This window comes from Mus caroli, unplaced genomic scaffold (genome assembly GCF_978045245.1).
Source record: "Mus caroli unplaced genomic scaffold, Mus_caroli_1 scaffold_6, whole genome shotgun sequence".
Lineage (NCBI taxonomy): Eukaryota > Metazoa > Chordata > Mammalia > Rodentia > Muridae > Mus > Mus caroli.
This window is the reverse complement of record NW_028227261.1, coordinates 128,209,053-128,234,694: the sequence shown is the minus strand read 5'-3', so window position 1 is coordinate 128,234,694 and position 25,642 is coordinate 128,209,053. Positions and strand designations below refer to the sequence as shown.

Sequence of the window (25,642 nt, the reverse complement as noted above, 5' to 3'; positions counted from 1 at the left end):
TTGATGACAAAGATCAATGAGAATCTATTGATCAAGGAACCATTCAGGTTTCTCCCACCAGCCATATTCATCAGCTTCTGGAAATCCCTGAAACTGACCAGATTCAGTAGAGCCTTGCCTCCTTAAGAGCAGGTAAACAGTAAAGGCTACCGAAGAATCACTCACAGATAAGCGAAAATGCAAAGATAATTCCAGCTACCTGGAGGTTTCAGATGTGATGGATCCATATGTCATTCATAATCACTGGGTACCATTTTTCTTTATTCTACTCTTTTAACTGCCCATTCTCTCTCTCTTCTCATTAAACTCACTAACCTCAACATTGTTAAAACATTATGAAATCAATAATTAATTCCAAGCTTATTATCTCTCTGCATTGTCAAAGTTTTTAACTTGCCAAGTAAATTTCCACATTACATCTCAAAGCCAAAACAAACGAACAAACAAATAAACAAATAAACCCCAACAAGAACAACAGGGCTGGTGAGATGGCTCAGTGGGTAAGAGTACCCGACTGCTGTTCCAAAGGTCCGGAGTTCAAATCCCACCAACCACATGGTGGCTCACAACCATCTGTAACAAGATCTGACGCCCTCTTCTGGTGTGTCTAAGACAGCTACAGTGTACTTAAAAAAAAAAAAAAAAAAAGAAAAGGACAACAGGAACACAATCCACCACACTCCTCAATTTTACACACTGCTTCTTTGTTTCTAATGCAGTTCTGATTTCTCCCCAAAGGGCTCCACACATTTCCTCTGAGTTAGTGTGGAAAGGCAGATCAGTAAAGAAACAGAATACAACATATCCCAGAAATCATTTTCTTACCCTTTCCCTCCCCCCATTAAAATGGAAATGTTTCAATGAATTTAAACAGACATTATCGTTTTGCTGTCTGACATGTGAATAGACCCCAGCCAAGGCTTCTTTACTATAGTCAAAAACAAGAAAAATTGACTTCATGCCTGGATGTTTTTCCCATTAAAATAGCTATTTACTTTTTCTTGTTTTTACAAAAAACTGCTGTGCAAGTACTTTAGGCAATTTCCCAATGTTTCTTTAATTTAATTAGATTTTAAAAGCACCCAGAATAGCAACACTCCAGGAGATAATTTGAATTTAGGGCACATTTTGAAACAACTTCTGCCTTAAACCTTCCTGCTTAAAAATGTAAAATGACCTTAATAACTGGTGTATAATAATATTACTCATACTGTACAGCTTCTTGTCATGGGCTGTCACTCGTAGCCTCACCATTTCATGGCACCCAAAGAGCTCAAGATTTCCCTGGGATAACTTGATGGCAAAAACTTGCTGTTATATGGGATAAAGAAGTGATATAAGTGAGTGGGCCAGGTAGAGTGACCTAGTACAAAACAGACAGCACATGTCTGACACTGAAGGTATGTGTTATAAATAAAAGGACTACAAACTCAGGGAAAAATAGAACTGTGTGCTTTGAAAGATATACCTTATATTTATTTATGTGTAATTATATATGTCTGTGTAAATTTATGTCCTGTGTCTGAGTACCCACAGAGGTCAGAAGAGGATGTAAGATCTTCCAAAGCTGCAATTACAGGTGATTTTGAGTCACCTGATGTGTGTGGTTGAATTTAAGCTTGAGTCCTCTGGAAGAGTAGTAAGCATGTTTATCTGATGAGTCATCTTTTCTAGTCCTGAAGTGTGTATTTTTCTTTTTAAGAGAAGAAATTCCAGGTTTCTAGGTAAATAAAGCTCTATTTTTTTCCAACATTTTCTGTGGTTTCTAAATGTGAATATTAAAACTATATTGATATATAATGTTATCACTGTCAAAAACCAACCAAGACAAGAGGTTTGTGGATTAGTGGTAAAACATTTGCCTATCCTGCTTTTAAAGTCCCGAGTTTGACCCACAATACTTTTAGTACAAAGTTAGGTAAACAAAAAAGCAACACTTATATCTAACTTTATTTTGGAAAATAGATGATATAAAGACAAAAGAAAAATGGAAGAAAATTTAGAGAGAGAGAGAGAGAGAGAGAGAGAGAGAGAAAGAGAGAGAGAGAGAGAGAGAGAGAGAGAGAGAGAGAGAGAGAGAGAGAGAGAGAGAGAGAGAGAGAGAGAGAGAGAGATTGAGCTTGAGTGGTGAATACTATTTGGAAGATCATTAAGAAAAGAAACAAAATAACTCAAAATAACTTTTGGAAAGTTCCTGAAACTGACCCTTGCCTCCAGATCCATCCAATATACAGACACCAAACCCAGACACTATTGCGGATGTCAAGAAGTATTTGCTGACAGGAGCCTGATATAGTGGTCTTCTTAGAGGCTCTGCTAGAGCCTGACAAAAACAGATGTGAATGCTCGCAGCCAACCATTGGACTGAGCATGGGGACCCCAATGGGAGACTTAAAGAAAGGACTGAAGGAGCTGAAGGAGTTTCATCCCATAAGAAGAACAGCAATATCAACCAACAAGACCCCCGCCCCAGAGTTTCCAGGGAATAAACCACCAATCAAAAAATATACATGGAGGGACCCATGGTTCCAGCTACATATGTAGCAGAGGATCTTCTTATCTGGCATCATTGGGAGGAGAGGCCCTTGGTCCTGTGAAGGCTCGATGCCCCAGTGTAGCGGTATGCCAGGGTAGTGAGGTGGGAGTGAGTGAGTGGTTGTTGGGTGGGTGAACATTTGAAATATAAATAAAGAAAATATCCAATTAAAAATAAAAGAGTATGCAAATAGTAAAGACTAGGGAAAGTCACTCTCAGATAAGCAGGCTAGCCAAACTAGGAAGAAGGCTTTTAGGTAATTCCAGCTACTGGCAGGGTGGGAGGTGGAGGGGAAGCAGAAACCAGGCAAACTGCCTTGAGGATACAAAACTAGCTGAACTGCCTGGAAAAGGCCAAGATCAAGTGAACCACTTTGAAAGGACAGGCTTCAATCTGTTGAGCTGCCTGTATGCTGTGCAGTGTGCTCCAGGTTCCAAGCTTTGTGAGCTGTCATCAGTGCCTGAGTGGGATTTGGAGATGCGGATGTCCTGAGTCTTTTTTGCTCCTGCAAGTAACCTCTCACCCATATTCCTGTATCTCCACTAAAACTCATTGATTCACCAAACAAGAGTTTGGTGTTAACTATACTTTTATCTGTCCTGGACTCCCTATCTGGGAAAAGAAGGTATGTGTCACCTCTCCTTGGTCAGGGGGAAAATTTTAAACATCATTAAAGTGGTGTTAAAATGTTAAAAATCACTGTCAGGGTTATAACATGTTCTGAAAGTTTATATTGTAAGTGATTCTCCTATTCATTTTCATGTAAATAACCAGAGCTTTTGACATTGGGGTATTTTATCTATCTAATTGGAAATTCTTATATCCTGTCTTGTTGTTCAAACTGCCTTAGCTTTAGAACTACCAGTCCAACAATAATCAGACTATTCTTAGAATATACCCAGCCATCGTGAGCACTTTACTGAGAATATGAAACAAGTAGGGGAAGATTGGAGTTGATTGACCTTGTTTCCAAAGGCACAGCCTCATTTAGAGCTGATTATAACCATTTGTGCTAGACCTTTTTTCAATCACATATGTTGATGAACCATTTCTATCTATACCAGAGAAGCACTTCTCTGATAGAGGAACTCCTAAAACTGATAGAACATATGCATTGGTAGTCCAAAATTCAAGGCTTAAAGACTGAGAGTGATAGAAAATATTTGACCAAACAAGTATCTGGGAAATTTTAAATACCTCTTTTTGGGTAATTAAAGTAGGCTGCTCAGCTTCTTCAAATGAACTGGCTGGGAGACGCTCCTTTGTGCTACCTTTTCTGGTATTGTAACATCTAGACTGATAGAGGTATCTCTAGAGTGATCTTTTCTTACATACATTCACTAGTGTTTTTTGAGCTAAGAATATGAAACAGCACTAGATGGAACAGATTGAGGCTGCAAAGCTTATCAAGTGCCTCCTTAGGCAACAACAGCAATCTCAGCAGATGCTTGCTCTAGCAGCAAGTAGGGTGATCACCCAGAGGTTTTGAAGATACATTGATTTCTATGAGGATTTGATCTCCAGAATGTCTTGAACATTGCCTAACAGGTTTACAGAAGAAGAACCACAAGTTCAAACTAAATCTATTTCCCTTTGGCAATACACTTAAGCCTCATAAGACTTCTGAGCTCCCAACACTGGGTATTACTGGTCTGTGAATTTGAGTATTTTCTGCTTGAAATCTGAAAGGGTCCCCATGATCCTGGAGATCTTCTGAGGACAACTGACAATGGTAACCTAGACAGCTCTGCTTATCACGTGGAGTCTCAGAATATGCATGGTGTGAGACCCCACTTTCTAGTGCAAATCTCTGTCAAGCACTGCTTGACAACTGAAGACATAACTGTTAGGAAGGTGTCATATCTGACCATTAGCAAGGATCTACAAATGCCTTTTCCCAGCCCCACTTCTGATTCTATCCAGGATCCCGTTTGTCTTCTGTGATACCAGTCATGACCAGAGATCAGGTATGAAATGGTTCTCTGTCATGCTGAGGCTCTGTCCTAATGGCAGGAAGTATCAGGAGTCATCCTGGCAGCACCCACCAACAACTGAGAGAACAGTGTGAGGGTTAGTGGGACAGATGGAATTGTGAAATAATGAAAAACATTAGGTCATCAGCAGTTTCAGAGTGTTGTCACAACTTCAAATTCATGAGTTTCCGACACAACACTGAGTGCTGTTGTGCCTGCTACTGCCAGCTATTCAAGATTTATACAGGGAATGCAATGCCTGAGGTTGGCTGGTGTGGGGGTATAGCAATACAGTGTGGTATTTGTTCTTCTACCCACGTGCCTCTGGTGCTCACTGCTGTCAAGCACTGAGAGAAACAAAAGCAAGAGAGGTCAGCATTTTTAGTGATTAGTACCTATAGGTGCTGTCTAGATAGAGCAGACACTCTGTGAGACATATGTGTGCCTGCATTATCCTGATAGAATCTCCCATAATAACTCTTCTGACTCCATCTTAAGGTTGAAAGGAATTATATTTCACAAGTTCATTGGCTTAGTGTTTCCTAAAAGCTGAGATGCAGCTGGGCGTGGTAGTGCACACCTTTAATCGCAGCACTCTGGAGGCAAAGGCAGGCAGATTTCTGAGTTTGAGGCCATCCTGGTCTACAAAAGTGAGTTCCAGGGCTATACAGAGAAACCCTGTCTCGAGAAACCAAAAAAAAAAAAAAAACCTGACATGCATGAAATTAAAAACAAATTCATCCCTTCTAGTTAAATACATATGATACTTCATACAGTTAAATCCATGCATAGAATCATGTGTCCACACAGTGTGTGAACAGACTGATTTTTAAATTGACTATGAATCCATGTGCTTTATGTTTCAGCAACAATTAGATGCTGTAGTCTTGTTTTAAACCATCGTGTCAGTTACCAACCGACTTTGTTTCAATTTGGAAAAGAATAACTGCTTTAGGGGACAGATTAAATCCAAAGAAATCCTCCTTTATCACTCCTTGGTAGTAATTGCATGGGAACTCTAGAATTATTAAAATATAATCAAGGGAGATGCTCCTCCTTCTGCCAAGTGCTTTGTATCTGGACTGCTACCAAGAGATGTGCCAGCAACCAAGGTGGACTTCCTATATCAATATCAATAAAGACAAAAAGGACAGATCTTCAGGAGAGGAGCCCAGCTCAGTTGATTCTAATTTCTATGAAGTTAACATTAAAACTTGCCATAATAATTTACCTGTTTTCAACTTGACACACCAAAACAACACTTTAAATAGTATACAGTCATACCCTTATACAGTCATAATCACCATTAAGTACTGTTTGTTATTAAGTTCCCTGTGCTTTTATTAAGAAAGGCATATCATGTAGGTGGGTTACATGAACCTTGGTAAAACCTTCAAAGACCTGGTGTACTTAAGAAATATTTCTGGTAGTCTTTGGTGTGCAAGCCTCTCATCTGCTCAAGTGACCACACTGATATTCTTTGATCTTTATTCTTTAAATTGTTAAAAGTATAACCTGGGACTGGAACTAAATGAGCTTTAAGGATGAAAAAATACGTATAATGCTTGAGCTTAATGTATATATAAGTTAGTAAAATCTTTTATTTGAGTTATCATCTCAAATAAACTGTGCACTAGACACAGTTAACCATGTGGGGTTTTTTTGTTTGTTTGTTTGTTTCATTATTTTTGTCTGTTTTTCCAGAAAAAGTTTTTTCTTTATTAATTTGTTAGTGTGCCCAATAACTTCTCACTGTGATAATGTATTGTTTATATAACACCATCATTGTCACTCCTTTTATGCTAATTGACTCAAGAGTATTAGGACTCCAAAAAGTCCAGGAAGAGGTCCTGACTTCTAACTCAACAAAATGTTTGTTGGGCCTCTAGGCAAAATCATTCTTTCCCCTGGCACCAAAACTTCAAGGCATGAGAAGCACAGAAAATTTTAGCAAAAGAAAGACAATTTTGGCCAGTGCGTTATTTAGGACCACAGGTAATAATGACTTGTATTATCCCATTCCAACTCCTTGGTTTCTGGACTAGAGAATACTGCCTTTTGGAAAAACAGTAACATATTTTGGACACTGATTCAAATAATATATACCTTTCTAGAGAATCACACCCCAGCCAAGCAGGTGCTTTAGCTGTTTCTTTTAAAAGGCAATTCTACCATTCTATCAAACTAGCTGTTTCAAGATGCTACAGAACATGATACAACCAGTGGATTCCATGAGCATGAGCCACTCCTGATTTTCCTTATCTGCTTTTACTGGTTAGAAGTAATTCTGTGTGGAATACCACAATGGTGGATATGACATTCTGTAACAGTAATTTTTGTCAGAAAAATATATTAGGGAAATTCAACTATATAACTAAAATAAGTATCTATTCCAGTAAGAACAAAGTCCTGTCCCTTCCACAATTGAATGGGATCAATGAAATCAACCAGTCACCAGTCATGGTTGGTTACCATGAGGAAGAGAGTAATATGAACAGTTCAGTATAAGTCTCTGATGCTGGAACAGTGGCTTTTAGATGAAGCCATACCCAAGTCATCTATAGGGAAATGGGCATATCCTCCATCTGTATGGGCCACTGGGCAATGACAGGTATAGCTGGAGAAAGAAGATGGCTGTTCCTATCTAAGATGGTTCATCCTATCTGCTTGATTATTAAACTCTTCCTCTTCTAAAGTTGCTTTTTGATATGAAATTACATTAAATAGAATTATCTTCAAGAGTTGTGGCCATTCAGAGAGATCTAGACACATACTCCGTCTCCAGATGTATTTCTTACCAACTTTATAATCACACTACTTCTGAATGCATGATCATCCATCCAAAACACTGGATATAACCTATGAGCCAGTAAACAATGGTAAATATGGCCATTTTTCCTTCTAAGCAAAACTTATGACTATAAGCACTGCCTGAAATCCTCCCTGTTGTGACTTTGACTCCCCAGTATCCTTCACAGTTCTGTCAGTTAAAATACTTCAGCTGTCAACTTTCTCTGTGGAGTCTGCACAGCACAAAGAAGAAGCTATAAACCTGATCTTTGTTTTCTCTTCCTCATTCAATCCATCAGAGGATGCATGCCATAAGGCAATAGATACAGAGGCTTGGGAACAGAAGAGATTTTAATGTGTGTGGGAATGAAAGAAGTGTGGGCAACTTCTTTATGTAATTTGCTTGTGACCTCAGGACCTCCTCAGGCCAAATGCATATATACCACTTTCACTTGATGATATATTGTTTGCTGTCCTGTACATCGAAATTTTGTCTGGGTGAATTAGAAAACAAAGACTTGGATTATAAGGAGCCACTCTGGTCAAATGGTATACTGTTGGTACATTCTCAAATGTTCACTTTGCACTAAAGAACTCCAAATGCCTAAGAACAATCTCTGAAAAGAAGAATAGTTCTCTGAGATGATAGGCTTTGCCATATAATACCAAGGGATTTCACTATAATTCATTTATGGTGTATGGAAAATACACCAGACAACATACTTGTCTACTACCAACACCTCAAGTATCATAGGGTCTACTGGACTGTGTAGTCTAAGTGGTAGAGCAGCCTGTACAGCATCATGGACCTATTCAAGAGCTGTGTCCTGTTCAAGACCCTACTCAAAACTAACAGCTTTCTGACTCATAGGGTATATAGGTCTGGATATCATACCCAAGTGAGCAATGTGATACCTCCAAAATGTAAATAAGGACACTGTGCTCATTTCATGGTAGTAGGAGTGGCCAGGTGCAGCAACTTATCTTTCACCATAGAGGGAACATCTTTGCATGTCTCATACTTTGAGATGCATAGAAATTTCCCTGAATAAGGTCCTTGAGTTTGGTTCTAATTGTTTCCCATCCTCTAATGAGAATATGCCTTATCAACAAGTAAAAAACTGTTTGTGATTTCCTACTCACTTGGCCTGTCAATGTAATGTTATCAATGTGGTGGAGTGTGCACAGTACAATACCTTGTGAAAGAGGAAAGCAGTCAAGATCCATTTTGGTCTAAGTTATGACACAGGGCTTTATAGTAAGATATCGTGGAGGCGTACTGTAAAGATGTACTGCTGACCTTCCAAATTAAAGAAAATATTTTCCTGTTCTTTCTTATGGAAAAGTATGGAGAAAAGAACATTTATTAGGTAAATAGCAGTATATCATCCATGTTCCAAATGATGTGCTAATCCGACAAATTTTTATGCTTATGAGTACATTGTTGCTCTCCTCAGACATACTAGAAGAGGGCATCATATCCCACTACAGATAACCATCTGTGCGCCACCATGTGGTTACTGGGATTTGAACTCAGGACCTTTGGAAGAGCGGTCAGTGCTCTTAACCACTGAGCCATCTCGCCAGCCCCAATCCGACAAATTAAGTGGATGTTCACAGTCAGCTATTGGATGTATCACAGGGCTCCCTATGGAGAAGCTAGAGAAAGTACCCAAGGAGCTAAAGGGATCTGCAACCCTATTGTTGGAACAACATGATGTACTAACCAGAACCCCGGAGCTCTTGTCTCTAGCTGCATATGTATCGAAAGATGGCCTAGTCGGCCATCAATGGAAAGAGAGGCCCATTGGACTTGCAAACTTTATATGCCCCAATATAGGGGAATGCCAGGGCCAAAAGAATGGGAATGGGTGGGTAGGGAAGTGGGGGGCGCTATGGGGGACTTTTGGGATAGCATTGGAAATGTAATTGAGGAAAATATGTAATAAAAATATTAAAATTTAAAAAAAAAGGACACATCTGGTATATCAACTAAAATCAGAGTCACTACTTCATTAACTTTCCAATAGTCAAGCTCCCTATGTCTTCTATATAGGCCAAATAAGAGTTAATGGAACCTACAGTGAAGACCACCACTTTGAATTATTCAAGTCCTTAATGGTGGCACTGCTTCCTGTAATCTCTCCAGAAATTCAACTTTGTTCAAAGATGTTAAAAGAAACCGATCAGCATTGTTATTTTTTCACAAATGTTCACAGGATTTATAGACTCATCAAATTCTCTACACCTCACAAAAGGTGACCTAGAGGCAATAAATGATTCTAAGTTGAATCTTACATAAGTTCTTTAAATAGTTCTCTCTGTGTTGGAATTTTAGTATTCTCCATGCTACCTGCAGAGTCTTTAGGGAATAACAGGAGGATCCATCCAGTCAGAGAATCAGCTCCGAATATCGCCAATCTTAGTAGAAAAACATCATCCTTATAATTCTGTTTCTCCAGAGCTACTCCTATCCCCAGGGAAGGGGTTCTCCTTATCCTTATGCCCTCAGATGTGAGTTAGCCTTGACAAACTCTTTGGGGAAGAGTTTGACTTCATTTAAAGATAGATGGGAAATTATCAAAAAGTAATGAGGAGGAAAATGAAATGATGTAAAACCTTTTGAAGGTATTGTATTAGATGCAGAGGACATTTAATGGGAGGGGACGGTATACTCTCATAACAGCCTTTGGACCATATCTAATGGGAGCATTTCCTCCATCTTGAAGATCAATCTTTGAATTCACTTGATACAAGGCATTTAGTAGATCACAAGAGACTAGCAATTTGTGGCAAGGGTTGGAAGAGGAATAAAGGAAAGAAAGCATTCTTTTTTTTTTAATATTTTTATTACATATTTTCCTCAATTACATTTCCAATGCTATCCCAAAAGTCCCCCATAGCGCCCCCCACTTCCCTACCCACCCATTCCCATTCTTTTGGCCCTGGCATTCCCCTATATTGGGGCATATAAAGTTTGCAAGTCCAATGGGCCTCTCTTTCCATTGATGGCCAACTAGGCCATCTTTCGATACATATGCAGCTAGAGACAAGAGCTCCGGGGTTCTGGTTAGTACATCATGTTGTTCCAACAATAGGGTTGCAGATCCCTTTAGCTCCTTGGGTACTTTCTCTAGCTTCTCCATTGGGAGCCCTGTGATACATCCAATAGCTGACTGTGAACATCCACTCCTGTGTTTGCTAGGCCCCGGCATCGTCTCACAAGAGACAGCTATATTTGGGTCCTTTCAGCAAAATCTTGCTAGTGTATGCAATGGTGTCAGCGTTTAGAAGTTGATTATGGGATGGATCCCTGGATACGGCAGTCTCTAAATGGTCCATCCTTTCATCACAGCTACGAACTTTGAAAAATATGGAACGCTTCACGAATTTGCGTGTCATCCTTGCGCAGGGGCCATGCTAATCTTCTCTGTATCGTTCCAATTTTAGTATATGTGCTGCTGAAGCGAGCACAGGAAAGCATTCTTAAATAAAAAGGGATTTCTAAATTTAGAAAAAATTATCTGAATTTTGAAATAATGAATAAATCCTGTCATTTTATAGCTCTAGAATAATGAATACTATTTGTTTAATTTCTTAAAACAGCTAGATGATATTGCTATTAAATTTTTTATGGGAAGTCATATCTTAGGTTTTAGTATGCATGTTTAAAAATTCATTTTGCTATTAAATATAAGTATATTTAATCTGAAGTAAAATGTTTCTGTAGTCTATGATAATAAATCAAGAATATTATCTGCTTTTATTATTTTTTATTTGAAACTAAATCTTAGTAATGTTTACTGGTCTTGAAGTAGCTGGAGCTGGGAGAATGGAGCCTAAAATTGAGGTGAACAAAAGTTCCTTGAAATAGTCAACTTTATTCAGAATATTAGACAATGTATACTCTGATGATTAAGAAAGATTACCTGAGAAAAGTTCTCATGAATTCAAGCTGCATATCACCACAAAGAGACATTGCATGTAACAAAACCATGTTTTCCATAGAGGCATATAAACAAATGAAAATAGCCAGTTTGAAGAAATAATACAAAGTAAACTATGCACCATACCTGGGAGGAAAATGAAAGACCACTCCAAGAACAGTTTTGTGTTTTTGAAGCAACTGAGGTCACAAAACTCTTATCTTCTTTCTAGAAGTTTTCTCACAAGCACTAAAATTCTCTTTACATGACCAAAATTTGCACTGTTCCAAGACACTATCATACCAAAAAGAAGTCTATGTTCAACATTTTAAATATTGCTTTATATTGAGTTCAGCGATTAGACTCGATTAACTTCAATTCATTTGCATCAATGTAAAATGATGGCCACAGATACTCTTATATAGAGGTTTTATTCAAGCATCATTAAGTTCTGAAACTGATAAGTTTTACTGTGATACAAGGGTCAAGGCTGTAAAATGTCAGTAGAACAAAAAGAAAGAAAACGAAGCCAGAACTAGGGTGGGGAGAAAATGTTAATGAAAATATTTTCATCAAATATATTTTTAATTTATTTTTTATTTACCTTTCAAGTGCCAGTTTCTCCTTCAGAAACCCCTTATCCCATTCCCCCTCCACCTGCTTCTATGAGGGTGCTTTCCCACCCACCAACCCATTCACCCACTCTTGCCTCCCCATCCTGGCATTCCCCTACACTGGGGTATGTTGCCTTCAGAGGACCTAGGGCCTCTCCTCTCATTGATGCCTGACAAGGGCATCCTCTGTTGCACATGTGGCTGGGGTCATGGGTTGCTCCATGTATACTCTTTGCTTGGCTGTTTAGTCCCTGTGATCTCTGCTGTGTCTGGTTGGTTGATATTGATGTTGTTTGTATGGCGTTACAAACCCCTCCAGCTCCTTCAGTCCTTTCTCTAACTCCTACATTGTGGATCCCGTGCTCAAATCTATATTCATATACATTTGTAGACACATTAATTTAATTTTGTATGACATAAACTGGGTAACCATAATTCAACAATAATTAAGCATTTTATATTATCTCAGCAGAAATGCAATCTTACCTAAACTGCATTTGTTTGAAACCTATTAATACTATTCCAATGAAATAGAAATAGATATAGTATGTTCACAAATGTATCTAATAGGCACAAAGAAAAAAGAAATATGATTTTTTAAATGTTACCTCTCACTAATAAACAAATCTCCAAAGTGCCCATTAAACTGGAGACAGTATATTAAGTAAACCTGAATAATGCACAGAAAGAATGCAAGAATATTTTAATTGAATTTTTAAAGGATGAATTCAGTTCTGCTGTAACTTGATGTACCAGGGTGGATGAATACCCCTGGGGGGACTCCTCTTCTCTGAAGAGTAGGAGGGAATGAGGAAATGCGGTGTAAAGGTTGGACTGGGAAGAGAACAGGGAGGAGGTCAGTGATCAGGCTATAAATAAAGTAATTAATGGGGAGAAAAGCAATAATACTTCTATAGGATCAATAGCGACATAATGGAAAAACATGTCTAGATATCCAGTTCCAAAGAGGAAGGGGAAGAGAGGGTTTTCAGCACTGGTGTTAGCAAAAAAATGTTGTGAAGTACATTGGAGATATACTTACTAATAATCCTTGAAATGATTTCAGCAAGCTGGCTAACTCTTGTGTCTCCTTTCTCTTCTGTAATTAGATCTGTTTTCTACACACTTATGAAGAAGAACATCATGTCATGATAGAAGGTAATGGGCTTCACTCTGATATTCTCATTCAGTGTACTCTGTGCTGATGCATCCCTGTCCTGGACTGCTTTACGGTATTCTCTGTCTCCCTCTGGATGTTAGTTCCTCCTTGTATATCATAGATATTGTATTAATCTCACTTTTATCCTCCCTTAAGATCTGTTCTTCATTTGTATTAGTTAATTTTATATCCAGCCAATTTTCAGCTGTAGATGTTCTCTGGTACATTTTTGGGACGTGTATGTATACTGTGTATGTATACCATCATATCATCTACAAATAGTAATATTTTGACTTCTTCTTTTCCAATCTGTCCTCCTTTTGTTGTCTAATTGCTCTGGGAAGATATTTGAGTACTACATCGAATAGATAATGAGAAAGGGGGCAGACTTGTCTTGTACCTGATTTTAGTGCTTCAAGTTTCTCTCCATTTAGTTTGATATTGGCTGTTGGTTTGCTATATATTGCTTTTATTATGTGTAGGTCTGAGCATTGAATTCCTGATTTCTCCCAGACTTTTAACATGAAGGGGTGTTGGATTTTTCTCATCTAATGAGAAGACTATGTGATTTTTATCTTTGAGTTTGTTTATACAATGAATTAAGTTGATGAATTTCCATATATTGAACCATCACTGCATCTTTCAGATGAAGCCTACTTGATTGTAGTTAATGATGGTTTCAATGTGTTCTTTAATTGGTTTTGTTAGAATTTTATTGTGTATTTTTCACTAATGTTCATAAGTGAAATTGATCTAAAGTTCTCTTTCTTTTTTGGGTCTTTTGTGGTTTAGGTATCAGAGTAACTGTCACTTCATAGAATGAATTAGAGAGTGTTCCTTCTGTTTCTATTTTGTGGAACAGTTTAAGGAGCATTGGTACTAGCTCTTCTTTGAAGGTATGGTAGAATTCTGAACAAAAGCCATCTGGCCTTGACTTTATTTATTGTTGGGAGGTTTTTAATGACTGCTATTTTCTCAGCAGGTATGCTACTGTTTAAATATTTTACCTGATCTTTGTTTAACTTTGATACCATGTCTATGTCTAGGAAACCATCAATTTCATCTAGATTTTCCACTTTGGTTGGGTATAGGTGCTTGTAGTAAGATCTGATGATTTCTTGATGTGTTTTCTCTTGTTGTACCTCCCTTTTCATTTCTGATTTTGTTAATTTGTATACTGTCTGTCTTAGTTAGGGTTTTCTGCTGTGAACAGACACTATGACCAAGACAAATCTTATAAAGAACAACATTTAATTAGGGCTGGCTTACAGGTTTAGAGGTTCAGTACAGTATCATCAAGGTGGGAACATGGAAGCATCCAAGCAGGCATGGTACAGGACGTGCTGAGAGTTCTACATATTGGTCTGAAGGCAGCTAGTGGAAGACTCACTTCCAGGCATCTAAGGTGAGGGTCTTAAGGCCCACATCCACAATGACACACCTATTCCAAGAAGGACATACCTCCTAGTAGTTCTACTCCCTGGGACAAGCATATACAAACCATCACACTGTCTCTGTGTTCTTTAGTTAGCTTGGCTAAGAGTTTATCTATCTTGCTGATTTTCTCAATGAACCAGCCCTTTGTTTTGTTGATTTTTTATGTCACTCCCTTTGTTTCAAAATGACTGATTTCCACCTTGAGTTTGATTATTTCCTTCCACCTACTCCTCTTGGGTGTGTTTGGTTCTTTGTGTTCTAGAACTTTCACGTTTGCTTTTAAGTTTCTAGAGTCATCTGTCCAATTTCTTTATGAGGGCACTTAGTGCTATACATTTTCCTCTTAACACTACTTCCAGTATGTCCCATAAGTTTAGACACTGTGTCTTCATTTTCACTGAATGAATTGGAAGTCTTTAATTTTTTACTTTGTTTCTTTCCTGACCAAGTTATCATTGAGTAGAGAGTTGTTCAGTTTCCAGAGTAGGTGGAATTTCTGTTGTTTTGATGATATTGAAGCCTGGCCATAGTCAGTGGTGATCTAATAGGATGCACGGGGTTATTTCAATCTTCTTGTATCTTTTGAGGCTTGTTTTATGATCAATTATATGGTCAATTTTTGAGAAGGTACCATGAGGTGCTGGAAAGATTGCATATTCTTTTGTTTTAGGGTAAAATGTTCAGTATATATTAAACAAATCAGTGGCCTTTCTTTATATAAATGGGCTGAGAAAAAATAGGGAGACAACACCCATCAAAATAGTCACAAATAATATAAAATATATTCGTGTAACTCTAACTAAACAAATGAATGATGTGTATGACAAGAACTTCAAGTCTATGAAGAAAGAAATCAAAGAAGACCTCAGAAGATGGAAAGATCTCTCATGCTCATGGATTGGTAGGATTAACATAGAAAAATGGTCATCATGCCAAAAGCAATCTACAGATTTAATTCAATCAAAATTTCAACACAATTATTCATACACTTACTAAGAGCAATTCTCAACTTTATATGGAAAAAACAAAAAAAGCCCAGGGTACCAAAAACAATTCTTAACAATAGAGGAACTTCTGGGAAAGCAGCATCCCTGAACTCACACTTTACAATAAATCAAGAGTGATAAGAATTGCATGGTATTGATACAGAGACAGACAGGTTGATCAATGGGATAGAATTCAAGAACCAGAAATAAACTCACAAATATATATTGACACTTGATCTTTGATAAAGAGCTAAAAACATCCAGTGGAAAAAAGAAAGCATCTTCAACAAATGGTGATGGTCTAACTGAAGGTCTGCATGTAGAAGGATGCAGATTGATCCATATTTATCTTCTTATACAAAGCTCAAGTCCAAATGGATCAAGGACCTCCACATAAGACCAGATGAACAGAATCCAAGGAAGAGAAAGTGAGAAATAGCCTGAACATATTGCCACAGAGGAAAATTTCCTGAACAGAACACCAGTATCTCAGCTACTAAGATCAACATTTGACAAATGGGACCTCATGAACTGAAAAGCTTCTATAAGACAAAGGACACTGTCAATAGGATAAAATGTCACTCTACAGGTTGGGAAAAGATATTCACTAACTTTGCATTCTATAGAGGGATAATATCCAAAATGTATAGAGAATTTATGAAATAAGAAAAAAAAAACAAATTACCCAATTAAAAAAAATGGGGTCTAGAGCTAAACACAGAATTTTCAACAGAGGAATCTTGAATGACTGAGAAGCCCTTAATCATCAGGGAAATGCAAATCAAAATGAAACCGAGATCCCACCTTATACTCATCAGAATGGCTAAGATCAAAAACTCAGAAGACGGTACATGCTGGCAAGGATGTGGAGAAATCCTCCATTGTTGGTGGGATTACATACTGGTACAACCACTCTGAAAGTCAATCTGGACATTTCTCAGAAAATTGGAAATAGCCTTACCTGAAGACCCAGATATACTATGCCTGGGAATATACCCAAAAGATGCCCCACCACACCACAAAGACATGTACTCTACTATTTTCTTAGTGGCCCTATCTGTGATAGTCAAAAGCTGGAAACAATCCAGATGTTCCTCAACCTAAGAATGGATACAGAAAATATTGTTCATTTACACAGTGTGATACTATTAAGAACAAGGACATCATGAAGTTTACAGGTAGATGTATGGATGTAGAAAATGTCATGCTGAGTGAGGTAACCTCGATCCAAAATGACATGCAGAAAAGCACCGGGGTAGCTAGGGCGCAGGGTCGGCTGACACACGCCAGCTACCCACAACACCCGCCACAGGATCTTAAGACTTCTGGTGAGTGGAACACAGCTTCTGCTCCAATCCAATTGCGCGTGGGACCTGAGACTGCATTAGTTAGGGAAGCAGAAACCGGCCTGAGTAGGGCCACAGGCCTCATCCGGCCGGACCAGCACCAGCGTAGCTAGAGCGCAGGGTCAGCTGACACCCGCCAGCTACCCACGACCCCCGCCACAGGATTTTGAGACTGCTGGTGAGTGGAACACAGCTTCTGCTCCAATCTTTAAACAGTGACAACGACAACAACTAACCCCAGAGATTACCAGATGGCGAAAGGTAAACATAAGAATCTTACTAACAGAAACCAAGACCACTCACCATCATCAGAACCCAGCACTCCCACTTCGCCCAGTCCAGGGCACCCCAACACACCGGAAAAGCTAGACACGGATCTAAAAGCATATCTCCTGATGATGGTAGAGGACTTCAAGAAGGACTTTAATAACACACTTAAAGAAATACAAAGGAACACTGGTAAACAGGAAGCACAAAAATCCCTTAAAGAATTGCAGGAGAACACTGCTAAAGAGTTACAAATCCTTAAAGAAAAACAGGATAACATAATCAAACAGGTAGAAGTCCTTAATGAAAAACAGGAAAACACATCCAAACAGATGATGGAAATGAACAAAACCATACTAAACCTAAAAAGGTAAGTAGACACAATAAAGAAAACCCAAAATGAGGCAACACTGGAGATAGAAACCCTAGGAAAGAAATCTGGAACCATAGATACGAGCATCAGCAACAGAATACAAGAGATGGAAGAGAGAATCTCAGGTGCAGAAGATTCCATAGAGAATATCGGCACAACAATCAAGGAAAATGTAAAATGCAAAAAGATCCTAACTCAAAACATCCAAGAAATACAGGACACAATGAGAAGACCAAACCTACGGATAATAGGAGTGGATGAGAATGAAGATTTTCAACTCAAAGGACTAGCAAACATCTTCAACAAAATTATAGAAGAAAACTTCCCAAATCTAAAGAAAGAGATGCCCATGAACATACAAGAAGCCTACAGAACTCCAAATAGACTGGACCAGAAAAGAAATACCTCCCGACACATAATAATCAGAACAACAAATGCTCTAAATAAAGACAGAATACTAAAAGCAGTAAGAGAAAAAGGCCAAGTAACATATAAAGGCAAGCCTATCAGAATTACACCAGATTTCTCACCAGAGACTATGAAAGCCAGAAGATCCTGGACGGATGTTATACAGACACTAAAAGAACACAAACTCCAGCCCAGGCTACTATACCCAGCCAAACTCTCAATTAACATAGATGGAGAAACCAAAGTATTCCACGACAAAACCAAATTCACACATTATCTCTCCAAGAATCCAGCCCTTCAAAGGATAATAACAGAAAAAAACCAATACAAGGACAGGAACCACACCCTAGAAACAACAAGAAGGTAATCCCTCAACAAACCTAAAAGAAGACAGCCACAAGAACAGAATGCCAACTTTAACAACAAAAATAACAGGAAACAACAATTACTTTTCCTTAATATCTCTTAATATCAATGGACTCAACTCCCCGATAAAAAGACATAGACTAACAAACTGGCTACACAAACAAGACCCAACATTTTGCTGCTTACAGGAAACACATCTCAGAGAAAAAGATAGACACTACCTCAGAATGAAAGGCTGGAAAACAATTTTCCAAGCAAATGGTATGAAGAAACAAGCTGGAGTAGCCATTCTAATATCTGATAAGATTGACTTCCAACCCAAAGTCATTAAAAAAGACAGGGAGGGACACTTCATACTCATCAAATGTAAAATCCTCCAAGAGGAACTATCAATCCTGAATATCTATGCTCCAAATACAAAGGCAGCCACATTCATTAAAGAAACTTTAGTAAATCTCAAAGCACACATTGCACCTCATACAATAATAGTGGGAGACTTCAACACACTACTTTCACCAATGGACAGATCATGGAAACAGAAACTAAACAGGGACACAGAGAAACTAAGAGAAATTATGAATCAAATGGATCTGGCAGATATCTACAGAACATTCTATCCTAAAACAAAAGGATATACCTTCTTCTCAGCACCTCATGGTACCTTCTCCAAAATTGACCACATAATTGGTCACAAAACAGGCCTCAACAGATACAAAAATATTGATATTGTCCAATGCATCCTATCAGATCACCATGGACTAAGGCTGATCTTCAATAACAAAATAAATAATAGAAAGCCAACCTTCACGTGGAAACTGAACAACACTCTTCTCAATGATACCTTGGTCAAGGTAGGAATAAAGAAAGAAATTAAGGACTTTTTAGAATTCAATGAAAAGGAAGCCACAACATACCCAAACTTATGGGACGCAATGAAAGCATTTCTAAGAGGAAAACTCATAGCTCTGAGTGCCTCCAAAAGGAAACTAGAGAGAGCACACATTAGCTGCTTGACAACACACCTAAAAGCACTAGAACAAAAGGAAGCATATTCACCCAAGAGGAGTAGATGGCAGGAAATAATCAAACTCAGGGGCGAAATCAACCAAGTGGAAACAAGAAGAACTATTCAAAGAATCAACCAATCAAGGAGCTGGTTATTTGAGAAAATCAACAAGTTAGATAAACCCATAGCCAGACTCACTAGTGGGCACAGGGAAAGCATCCTAATTAACAAAATCAGAAATTAAAAAGGAGACATAACAACAGATCCTGAAGACATCCAAAACACCATCAGATCCTTCTACCAAAGGCTATACTCAACAAAACTGGAGAACCTGGATGAAATGGAGAAGTTCCTAGACAGATACCAGGTACCAAAGTTGAATCAAGATCAGGTTAATGATCTAAACAGCCCTATATCCCCCAAAGAAATAGAAGCAGTCATTAATAGTCTCCCAACTAAAAAAAGCCCAGGACCAGATGGGTTTAGTGCAGAGTTCTATCAGACCTTCAAAGAAGATCTAATCCCAGTTCTTCACAAACTATTCCACAAAATAGAAACAGAAGGCACTCTACCCAACTCATTCTATGAAGCCACAATTACTCTGATACCTAAACCACAAAAAGACCCAACAAAGATAGAAAACTTCAGACCAATATCCCTTATGAATATTGATGCAAAAATCCTCAATAAAGTTCTTGCTAACCGAATCCAAGAACACATCAAAACAATCATCCATCCTGACCAAGTAGGTTTCATCCCAGTGATGCAGGGATGGTTCAATATATGGAAATCCATCAACGTAATCCAGTTTATAAACAAACTCAAAGACAAAAACCACATGGTCATCTCGTTAGATGTGGAAAAAGCATTTGACAAGATCCAACACCCAATCATGATAAAAGTCTTGGAAAGATCAGGAATTCAAGGCCCATACCTAATCATGATAAAAGCAATCTACAGCAAACCAGTAGCCAACATCTAAGTAAATGGTGAGAAGCTTGAAGCAATCCCTCTAAAATCAGGGTCTAGAAAAGGCTGTCCACTTTCTCCATACCTATTCAACATTGTACTTGAAGTCCTAGCCAGAGCAATTCGACAACAAAAGGAGATCAAAGGGATACAAATTGGAAAAGATGAAGTCAAAATATCACTTTTTGCAGATGATATGATAGTATATATAAGTGACCCTAAAAATTCCACCAGAGAACTCCTAAGCCTGATAAACAGCTTCGGTGAAGTAGGTGGATATAAAATTAACTCAAACAAATCAATGGCCTTTCTCTACACAAAGAATAAACAGGCTGAGAAAGAAATTAGGGAAACAACACCCTTCTCAATAGTCACAAATAATATAAAATATCTTGGCGTGACTCTAACTAAGGAAGTGAAAGATCTGTATAATAAAAACTTCAAGTCTCTGAAGAAAGAAATTATAGAAGATCTCAGAAGATGGAAAGATCTCCCATGCTCATGGATTGGCAGGATCAACATTGTAAAAATGGGTATCTTGCCAAAAGCAATCTACAGATTCAATGCAATCCCCATCAAAATTCCAACTCAATTCTTCAACGAATTAGAAAGTGCAATCTGCAAATTCATCTGGAATAACAAAAAAACCTAGGATAGCAAAAACTCTTCTCAAGGATAAAAGAACCTCTGGTGGAATCACCATGCCAGACCTAAAGCTCTACTACAGAGCAATTGTGATAAAAACTGCATGGTACTGGTATAGTTACAGACAAATAGACCAATGGAATAGAATGGAAGACCCAGAAATGAACCCACACACCTACGGTCACTTGATCTTCGACAAAGGAGCTAAAAACATCCAGTGGAAGAAAGACAGCATTTTCAACAAATGGTGCTGGCACAACTGGTTGTTAACATGTAGAAGAATGCAAATTGATCCATTCCTATCTCCTTGTACTAAGGTCAAGTCTAAGTGGATCAAGGAACTTCACATAAAACCAGAGACACTAAAACTTATAGAGGAGAAAGTGGGGAAAAGCCTTGAAGATATGGGCACAGGGGAAAAATTCCTGAATAGAACAGTAATGGCTTGTGGTGTAAGATCGAGAATTGACAAGTGGGACCTCATGAAACTGCAAAGCTTCTGCAAGGCTAAAGACACCATCAATAAGACAAAAAAACCACCAACAGATTGGGAAAGGATCTTCACCTATCCTAAATCAGATAAGGGACTAATATCCAATATATATAAAGAACTCAAGAAGGTGGACTCCAGAAAGTCAAATAACCCCATTAAAAAATGGGGCTCAGAACTGAACAAAGAATTCTCACCTGAGGAATACCGAATGGCAGAGAAGCACCTGAAAAAATGTTCAACATCCTTAATCATCAGGGAAATGCAAATCAAAACAACCCTGAGATTCCACCTCACACCAGTCAGAATGGCTAAGATCAAAAATTCAGGTGACAGCAGATGCTGGCGAGGATGTGGAGAAAGAGGAACACTCCTCCATTGTTGGTGGGATTGCAAGCTTGTACAACCACTCTGGAAATCATTCTGGCGGTTCCTCAGAAAATTGGACATAGTACTACCGGAGGATCCAGCAATACCTCTCCTGGGCATATATCCAGAAGATGTCCCAACCGGTAAAAAGGACACATGCTCCACTATGTTCATAGCAGCCCTATTTATAATAGCCAGAAGCTGGAAAGAACCCAGATGTCCCTCAACAGAGGAATGGATACCGAAATTATGGTACATTTACACAATGGAGTACTACTCAGCTATTAAAAAGAATGAATTTATGAAATTCCTAGCCAAATGGATGGACCTGGAGGGCATCATCTTGAGTGAAGTAACACAATCACAAAGGAACTCACACAATATGTATTCACTGATAAGTGGATATTAGCCCAAAACTTAGGATACCCAAGATATAAGATACAATTTGCTAAATGCATGAAACTCAAGAAGAATGAAGACCAAAGTGTGGACACTGTGCCCCTTCTTAGAATTGGGAACAAAACACCCAGGGAAGGAGTTACAGAGACAAAGTTCGTAGCTGTGATGAAAGGATGGACCATTTAGAGACTGCTGTATCCAGGGATCCATCCCATAATCAACTTCTAAACGCTGACACCATTGCATACACTAGCAAGATTTTGCTGAAAGGACCCAAATATAGCTGTCTCTTGTGAGACGATGCTGGGGCCTAGCAAACACAGGAGTGGATGTTCACAGTCAGCTATTGGATGTATCACAGGGCTCCCAATGGAGAAGCTAGAGAAAGTAACCAAGGAGCTAAAGGGATCTGCAACCCTATTGTTGGAACAACATGATGTACTAACCAGAACCCCGGAGCTCTGGTCTCTAGCTGCATATGTATCGAAAGATGGCCTAGTCGGCCATCAATGGAAAGAGAGGCCCATTGGACTTGCAAACTTTATATGCCCCAATATAGGGGAATGCCAGGGCCAAAAGAATGGGAATGGGTGGGTAGGGAAGTGGGGGGCGCTATGGGGGACTTTTGGGATAGCATTGGAAATGTAATTGAGGAAAATATGTAATAAAAATATTAAAAATTTAAAAAAAATGACATGCATGCTATGTACTCATTGATAAGTAGATATTGGCCAAAAAGTTCAGAATATCCATGATACAACTCAGAGACTTTTTGAAGGTTAAGAAGGAAGGTCCAAGTGTGGATACCTAAAGCCCACTTATAAGCAGAACAAAATAAAAATGGAAGACAAATGGAAGTAGAAAACAGGAGGGGGGAAATGAGGGGCAGAATCAGGTATGGGTCAGGAGAGATGCCCAGAGGATAAACAAGTCCCCTATTTTGAACCACTCACTCATCTTCAATTTTTTTAACCCAGAATTTCCCTGTCTAAAGGAAATGCAGGGATAAAATGAAGCAGAGACTGAAAGTGACTGGCTCAACTAGGGATCCATCCCAGATATTCACACCAAACCCTGACATTTATTATTGAGGCTATATTGTGAGGGCAAACAGGAGCGCGGCATGGCTGTCCTCTGTGAGGCTCTACAAGCAACTCACTTTGACAAATGCAGATAATTCGAGTCAACAATTGGATTGAGGTCAGAAGAGTTAGGGGAAGGATGAAGGAGAAGAAGGGGATTGCAACCCGATAGGAAGAACAACAGTGTTAACTAACCAGGACCTTTCAGAGCTCCTAGAGACTAAGCCAAAACCAAGGAGCATACATGGGTTACTTTATGGCCCTGGGCACTTGTGTAGCAGGGGACTGCCTTGTATGACCTCAGTGGTAGAGAATGTACTTAATCCTGTGGAAACTTGATACCCCATGGAAGAAGGATGCTGGTGGGTGTGAGGTGGGAGTAGCAAGTGGGGAGTGCTTTCTCCCAGAAGCAGGATGGGGAGATGGTGAAAACTTAGGGAGAAGGGACAGGAAGGGGGGCAACTTTTGAAATGTAAATACATAAAATAATTTAATTAAAAAAAGAAGACAACTTGAAAAATATCTATTCTTCGCTCTCAAGATACCATTTCTAGTCTCCCAATCTACTCTCTCTCTCTCTCTCACACACACACACATACATACACACACACACACACACACACACACACAAATTCATGAACAGCCATTTATATGTATTATCACTTAAAAAGCTATATTATAGCTGTATTGATTTCCTTTGCCTGTTAATTGCTGTCCACAAAATATAGGTTCATATTTCCACAGGTACTGAGGCAGAAGGTAGTCTTCATGATTACATTTCAAAGGTATGTCTCCCTGATCCTTAAACTTATACTTGGGATATAATAGCAGCATTTACATAGATTTCTAGAAGAAGAGAAAATTTTAACTTCTGTAAGTTTATTACAGTCAATGCAGTAAGAAGAATAAAAAAGGGGGGGGTATGTGTAGTTAATTAAAAGCCTAACTAAAGTTAGTCAAGGTTAGAGAGAAATCAATGGTTCTCCAGGAATACAAAGACCTTTAAGAGCCAGAATACTTGGACCTTTGCTATTAAACAGCCTTTTCTGGAAATGTTTATGCAAATAAGACTGGGCTAGTAGTGATATTAATAGACACATTAATGTGAAAAGGAGAAAACTTCACAGTATCCCACTCCTAGAGAAAGAAATTTTCCCAGGGATGTCTCATTGCCTATCCACACAAGGTTGTCAGCCATGAAAGTATATACAGATAAATATAAAAAAAATCAGAAAATTGGATATTCATATCTGTGTAAACACAAGAATGTATATGTTTATTATGTAACAGTCATAGTAAAAAAAAAGTCTATGAATTTGATAGTTAGGGGCACAGGGGAGGTGAAGCAAAGGTATCTGGGAGGGTTTGGGGGCAGGAAAGGGAATGGGGAAAGTAGTGCAATCCTACTTTGATTTAAAAAATATTTTAAAAGAAGTGCTTATGGGTCTAGGAATACTGACAGAGGGTCCTGACATCCACAACATCCTGAAGTCTCTCCACTGTGCTGAAAAAAAGCAGATAGAATGATATTTTATAAAAGCCTGTTCTGTATTTTGGGACATTCTCAGAACTGCCAGAAGTTTCAATAATGACATGGAGACTTCTAATATAGTTTACAGCTTAGGACTTTGGCTAGGGCATTCTCCCTGCTAGCTTTTAAATTTAACTGGATTATCTTAGACTGTGACTTGTCACGTGGCTAGTTCCTTATCTCCCTACTATGCTATGGCCATGTCTGTTCCCTTCAGTGTCAGCTTCAAGCTTCTCATTCAGCTTGCCTCCCTTGTCTCACTCTCCTCTCTGTCTGGAAGGTCTGCCTTTGTACTCCCTGCCCCAGCTTCCTGGCTGTCAGATCTTTATTACAAACAATCAGCAGTCAGACAGCACCTGATATATCTCTTAAATTGCCTTCAGGAAGTAGAAGAAAGACAAATATTACCAAATTAGACAATCCAGTAATGGGCAACAGAAATAACAATACCAAAATCCTGCATTTAGGACTCTGCAGAGTGAACAATTGGAGATACAGACCTTAATGTCTTGTGCCAGTAAGAACAGGAACAAGGGAACCCCACCGGACCAGAGGCTGGGATCCATTCAGGTGGGGACCAGCCCCGCCATCTTCTTCATGAACCCAGCCGAGAGCATCTAGGCCACCAGAGGCCTCTCCACTCCACAGGACCGCTAGCACACCCAGGACCTCCTGATGACCTGAGAGCACATTGGCGATAGAAGCAACAGAACTTCTTGGTCAGGGTCCCATCGGGCCTTCATCCTCAGCCAGGAGGTAGAGCTGAGACGCAAACCTTCCTTGCCAGAGGAGAGTTGACCTACAGGGAGGGTTCTGACCCCAGAACTCAGGAGGTTGATTAGAACTCCAGACTGCTGGACACCTGCCTGCAAGGAGAGCTTGCCTGCAGAGAGTGCTCTGACCACTGGAACTCAGGTGAGAGTTGGACTCCCAGGAGTGCTGACAGAGGCTAACAGAATGACAAGAGGAT

The 25,642-nt window shown here is 39.0% G+C and overlaps 1 non-coding gene and 1 pseudogene across 1 annotated transcript; one reads left to right on the top strand and one right to left on the bottom strand.

Annotated features, from left to right (window-relative positions):
- Nucleotides 1–25,642, top strand: part of LOC110292441 (small ribosomal subunit protein eS6 pseudogene) — a 62,614-nt pseudogene that overhangs the window by 27,056 nt on the left and 9,916 nt on the right.
- On the bottom strand, nucleotides 10,667–10,773 carry LOC115031069 (U6 spliceosomal RNA). The gene has a single exon (XR_003836634.1). It is a non-coding gene; the product is annotated as a U6 spliceosomal RNA (small nuclear RNA).